The 6,283-nt window shown below is 42.4% G+C and overlaps 1 long non-coding RNA gene across 1 annotated transcript; it reads right to left on the bottom strand.

The window, feature by feature from the left end:
- Positions 1-502: 502 nt before the first annotated feature.
- On the bottom strand, positions 503-6,029 carry LOC111237949. Its single transcript, XR_002665797.1, has 3 exons — positions 5,952-6,029; positions 5,431-5,485; positions 503-656 (listed from the first exon to the last, which is right to left on the bottom strand). It is a non-coding gene; the product is annotated as an uncharacterized LOC111237949 (long non-coding RNA).
- Positions 6,030-6,283: the final 254 nt, after the last annotated feature.

Here is a 6,283-nt window from a genome sequence, read left to right as displayed (position 1 = left end):
GTGTCCATGTGTAGTGTGATTATAGATCAGCTCTAGCTTCTATATTAATACTGTGAAAGTATCAAAGCCTCAGTCCACAGAGAAATGCACACAGCCTGTATTCAGAAACTGAGCCTTAAAACCAGCCGTCAGGACTTCTGGAACTTTGTGATGTCACAACAAAGCAGTCACCAAGCCCCGCCCACCTGGACCCACCATCCAAACCTTGCAGGATTTGGTTTCTCTGAGTGTTTTTACCTGAAATCTGCTTTATTTTTATTGGATCAGTCAGAAAACAGTCAGCCAATCAGAAGAGAGGCTCAGAGCCTCCTCTCTTCTGATTGGCTCACCGACCTGTTGTTACTAGAGCTCCAGAGAGAAGCCTGAGAGAGGAGATGTAAAACTACACTGAGATGGTTTTTATATCTTCTGATGGATCAACACTTCAAATAAAACACAGAAGAAGAAGAAACATGGAGCTTTAATGTAACCAGGGAATATTTTTCACTGAGAATTTCCAGCAGTATTATGGTGCAAAATGAACTGCAGCCCATTGTCCATGGTGATGGTCGCCCGGTGCAACAGTGTGAGGCACTGATGTGTTTTAAACAGTCGGTCAGTTGCACAGTGGAATAAATTCTATCAGCTCCTGTTTGTTGGATCATTTCATTGTTTTGCTGAAAGAAAAACAAAACAAAAAACTCAGCTTTGTGGAGAAACTGAATGAACAAAGAAGCAAAACAAGTTTATAGAAGAGTCTGCATCGATATCTGAATACAAATGAACAGCAGCGACAAACTGAGCTGGAAAAAACAAGATCCTGCCGTCAGGTGCTCAGGGGGGGCGGAGCATGGTGTCAGACTAAACACCTCACTCCTGCTGGGTTGACTGACAGGTGAGGTGCATTAATAGCTTTAATGGAAAACTCACTTTACACATGTGGAGATAAATATTACTCATTTAAATACAGTTTGGTTTTTATAGCACTTTTCAAAACAAAGTTGCAGAGACCTTCACAGGTAAATATAAGATCTGAGTGTCACACATTCAGATGTACAGAACACGTAACAGGAACCCTGACGGCTACATGAGCAAACATCATGTACACGTCCCTCAGTCGTTATTACTGGGGACACAGCGTCCTCTGTCTCAGCTGACGAGCACCTGCTATAAATCTCACCAAAATAAAGGTCTCCACATTAAAAAGCCAACTCAACATATGAGAATCAGACAGCGACAGATATTTCCTCAAGTCAGTGAAAAGACAACAACAAACAACACAGCAGCAGAGGGACGAAAGGAAAAATGAATCTTGTGTTAAAGTAATAAATTAAATATTTAAACCTGATTAAGGCTTTAGATTTAGAGTTTGAGCAGAAATAAAATTAAAAAAAGGAGAGTGATTTCCTGTCTGTTCTACAGCTGACAGGCCTTTAAAGTGATGGAGCGATCACTGAGAACAGCTGGAGTCAGAAACATGTGGCAGCTTCTCTGTGCGCAGGTTTAAAAACAACCAATCACCTCCTGTCGCTCTAATACATCTGATACTGATCAAACCCGCTCTCAGCACCGGATCACGTTTGTTCCTCGGGTCAATTCACAACTTGGAAAATCTGCTTTTAGATCTTGTGCTCCAGACTCACGGAGGCTACAGCACTTTAAATTTTCCCTGAAAACACTCGGACAGTTTAGAAAGACACTTTTAAATCTTTTAAATCTTAATGTTTTTGGATGTAACTGGAATTGATTTTTGTTTGTTTTCTTTCTGCTCATATAATCTCAGCATCATTGAAAACGAGTGTCACCTCTTTTTATTGCAGAGAAAATAATTAAACAAAGGTTGATGATGATGATGATGATGATTTCATCGAGCACCATCATCAGGTCACATTTTTCTTGTTGTCCAGTACTTCGGTTTATGACTAAATACACACAAAACTAACGACATTCTCATCAGCCTCAGTTGATTTTTGTTTATCGCTAATCAGCAAATGCTAACGCGCTAACCTGCGACTGTGAACATGGCGAATATTTTCTTTTAATGTTATTTTTTCAGGCTTTTTTAAGCCTGTATTATAGATGCAGTGAGAGAGGGAGAGAGGGAGGATGAGATGCAGCAAAGGGCGACAGGACTGAGCTTTGATGGTACACACTGCCAGGTGAGCCACCGAGGCGTCCCGACATGGCGAATATGATACATGCTGTTAGCATGCTGACATTAGCATTTAGCTGATAGCAGCCTCCCAGCAGCAGCAGCGACATGGCTGCTGACTCCTTCTTCTTTAATGTCAGTGTATGTTGTGTTTTATGTTTTAACCAGTGTCTGTATCTGTTTTCACTGTTGTGTATTTTATCTGGTGTTTTTACCTTTTGCATTTATTTGACCTATTTTGATTTTAATTCCTTGATTTGATTTGATTTGATTTGATTTGATTTGATTTGATTGTGAAGCACTTTGTGACAAGTGTGTGTGAGAAGTGACGTCTCTAAACCTGGACAAAGGAACCTAAACCTGGTCTGTGCGGTTAGAGGTAAATGAGAAGGTAATTTTCTTTGCTCACTATAATTAGTTCATCAGTGTTTCATTTCATTTGTGACTTTATATAAATGTCTTTCACTCATACTTTCTGGTTGTATCCCCGGTATGACGAGCTGTGCTGTTACATAAAGTGGGTTATATCCGGAGTATTAGCAGTGATTAGGGACCAATCGGCACCGAGCACACTGAGTCATCGTCATTATGTCAGAGCATTAGGAACATAAAGAGAGGTGGGATGTAAAGAACTGCAGGGCGCTGATAGAGCTGTTAAAATAACCTCTGCAGTTTGTATTAAAAGACACGAACAGACGTCCTGTACCGCTGGAAGCGAGTGTGTGTTTCAGCCTGAGGGAACATGGGAAAAAGACAGTTCATGTAATAACATTTACAGCTGTTTCTAGACGACCATCAGCGGCGCCCCTGTGAGGCTGTGCTCAGGTACAGCAGGTATAAAGTTTCATCAACTTAGTTTATGTTAGCGTGCTAATATTAGCTGCTCTTTTAAGTCATGTTTTCTGGCTTTATTATAGTGAGAGAGAGAGAGAGGACGGCTGGATCCACGTAGCAACAACAACAAAAGATAAAACATCATTTAAGCAAGTAAAAAGAATGTTAAACAGAAAGTGTGAATTTAATTTAGAAAACTCAAACACAAGTGTGTGTGTGTGTGTAAGTGAGTGTGTGTGTGTGAGTGTGTGTGTGTGTGTGTGTGTGTGTGTGTGTGTGTGTGTGAGAGTGTGTGAGTGAGTGTGTGTGTGTGAGTGTGTATGTGAGTGTGTGTGTGTGTGTGTGAGAGTGTGTGAGTGTGTGTGTGTGTGAGAGTGTGTGAGTGTGTGTGTGTGTGTGTGTGTGTGTAAGTGTGTGTGAGTGTGTGTGTGTGAGTGTGTGTGTGTGAGTGTGTGTGTGTGTGTGTGAGTGTAAGTGTGTGTGAGTGTGTGTGTATGAGTGTGAGTATGTGTGTGTGTGTGTGAGTGTGTGAGTGTGTGTGTGTGAGTGTGTGTGTATGAGTGTGAGTATGAGTGTGTGTGTGTGTGTGTGAGTGTGTGTGTGAGTGTGTGTGTGTGTGTGGAAACAAAAGACTGTGTGTTGTCGTTACTTTAAATGTTTGTAGGTTATTCATTAGAAATAAAAGTGCTAATGCTAACAGTGTTAATGTGGCGCAGCCTCCACATGGTGGCGCTAGAGGACAAATCAGAGGATGATCGAAGTGGTTAAGATTCCTCCTCTGGGAACCATGAACATCTGAACAACGTATCCATGGCAACAGATTCAAATAAAGCTCAATCAGGATTTTTTTTCTTTCCATCACGTTTCTCTCTCTCGCCTCACTTCCTGTAATCAGCTGACTTCAGTTGTTTTCGGTAACCAATCAGATTTCACGATGGGTATTACTGTGACCCTCCTTCACATCCAGGACCAGGTCTACATCACATCCAGCCCTGACTGAGTCTGGACCAACCTGATGGCTGAACAGATGAAATCAGTCACAATCACTGAATCATTCATCAGGCTCGTTGCATCATTTTCATCCATCCATTCATTCATGGAGGAAGAAAACAGTTTCAGTTCCTCTTCTTCAAACCGACGACTGTCAGAGTTCCTCTTCTCATCTCCTGTAAACCGGCTCAGTCCCTGGAGGCTGTGCAGCCAAAAACTGAGTTTAATTACCACACACCACAACCTACTGGGGGGGGGGGGCAGATCAAACCTTGTGCTGATTACAGACAAAAAACATCAGACAAGCTTCTGATTCCTCACAGCGTCTTTGTTCAGATTTCTTCCCTTCGTCTGAGCTCGTCGACTTCATTCAGATGAAACCAGTTCCCTGCTGCAGCCGGTCCGCTGGAGGCGCCGCGGGGACATTTAATGAGGCTGTGTTTCTTTGTGATGGTGCGGGGGGGTCAGGCCGGATCTGGCCTGAGCACGGGGCTCAGTTTGCAGGGAGATAACAGGCGCCCCTGGACGATCTGCACGGACACCAGCGAAGAAGAAATCACACAGTGTCTTATCTTTGAATGTGAAACATGTTTTTAACAGTTGCACATCAATCCATTTCAACACTGTGTTGCAGCTATTATTAACTCCTTCACATAACAGGCTGCAAAATCCTGTTTAAATCTCAAGTGACCGCTGAGCACGTGTCTCTGCTTGGAGAACGTTTCTACCATCTGCATCGTTCTCACTCGCTCAGTCGCCCAGAACTGTTCCTCCATTAGCTGCTGGTTCAGATCCAAAGCAGCACGCCTTTCATTTCCCACATTTATTGGCCACATTCAAACACAAAACTCGCATCATGTCGGACCTGGACTTCGGCGTCGCACATTTACTATCTACTGCCACAGGAGAAAGTGTCATATAAGCTCAGCGTTCACGGTTCTCCTGGTGATCCACTTGGCAAAGTTGCAGTTTTCCCGGCAGCCCGCTGTGGATGAGACGACCAGCTGAGATGGACAAATGGCGGCCGCCAACTTTGCCAGAGCCTCTCTGTGTTCGCCACGCAGCGTCGACGCAGATTCTTTAACTCAGATCTGTCGTTGTAAATAAAGATCCAAACGTTTGTATTGGACCTGTAATAATGTAGAAATCCAGTTCATCCTCTGGGAAACATGAAAGTTCTGCTCGTTTGGCGCCTTTTTAAAATCGGATCATTCTTGCTGATCAGTTTATATAAATGTCATTTTGAACACATGCAGCTCACAGATCGATCAGAAACGATCAATCAGTGTCTGTTCCTCCTTTTGAGAGAGATTTTCTATCAAACCTCTGCTGTGACCTGGATTCTATGGGATTCATTCAGGATTAATAAAGAATATGTTTTTATCAAACCAGAGTGTGAGGTGAGGAAATCAGTGAAATCAGGAGAGCGTGATGTGGAGCGGAGAGCGAGTGGTTGGTTTTCAGACGGGACTTACAGATCCTGGATCAGTGGGGGGCGCCACAGGAGTTCCAGATCTACCAATCAGTTCCCTGAGAAGAGAGAGAGAGAGAGAGAGAGAGAGTTTATCCACCTCCCCCATCTTCACAAACTGTCCTATGTTTGTAGAACTATATGTCCTATATCTGTGGGGAGAAAAGCCAATGTAGAGTTGTAGCTGTGAAATATGTTAGAAAGAAGCTCTGTGGTACATGTTTCTGTGTGATTACATTTTACCTTTTATCATATTGTATTTAATACTATTGTTAATATTTGCATATTATTGTATAATCATTAATCAATCATCTGTCATTGTTCATAATTTTCTGTACTGCTTTGGCAATAAAGGTTTCTGATCTGTCATACCAATAAAGCTTATTTGAATTTGAAAAGAATTTGATTTTGAGAGAGAGAGAGAGAGAGAGAGAGAGAGAGAGAAAAAAAATCTCTCAAAAAATCGAAATAATCTCCTTTCCTAAAAACTTCTCCTCGACCTTGATGGAAAAGGTCGTGACCCACCTGTACACAGGTCGTGACCTGGAGCTGGTCACTGTCCGACTCTTGTGGTGAAACTCCTGCAGCAGCAGCCGACTGAGCAGCTAAAATGAAGCTAACTGATGCTACAAAAGCACGAGAAGCTATAAAAAGGAAACCAAATCACTTCCTGTCTGAAACGTCAAGAAGAGGAACTGAGGAATTCCAGACGAGGTCCAGAGGCAGCCAGTGACACAGGAAACAGTCAGTCAGTCAGTCAGTCAGGAAAGAGGAAGAGAAAGTACTGATTTAGTACGATACTTTTACATTTGTTGCAATTACTGTAGAATTTTTTCTATTTTTTAACTAAAATAAAC

Source organism: Seriola dumerili, unplaced genomic scaffold (genome assembly GCF_002260705.1).
Source record: "Seriola dumerili isolate Sdu_G_001 unplaced genomic scaffold, Sdu_1.0 BDQW01001125.1, whole genome shotgun sequence".
Taxonomy (NCBI): domain Eukaryota; kingdom Metazoa; phylum Chordata; class Actinopteri; order Carangiformes; family Carangidae; genus Seriola; species Seriola dumerili.
The sequence above is the reverse complement of the archived record's forward strand: the minus strand, read 5'-3'. Positions and strand labels throughout refer to the sequence as shown.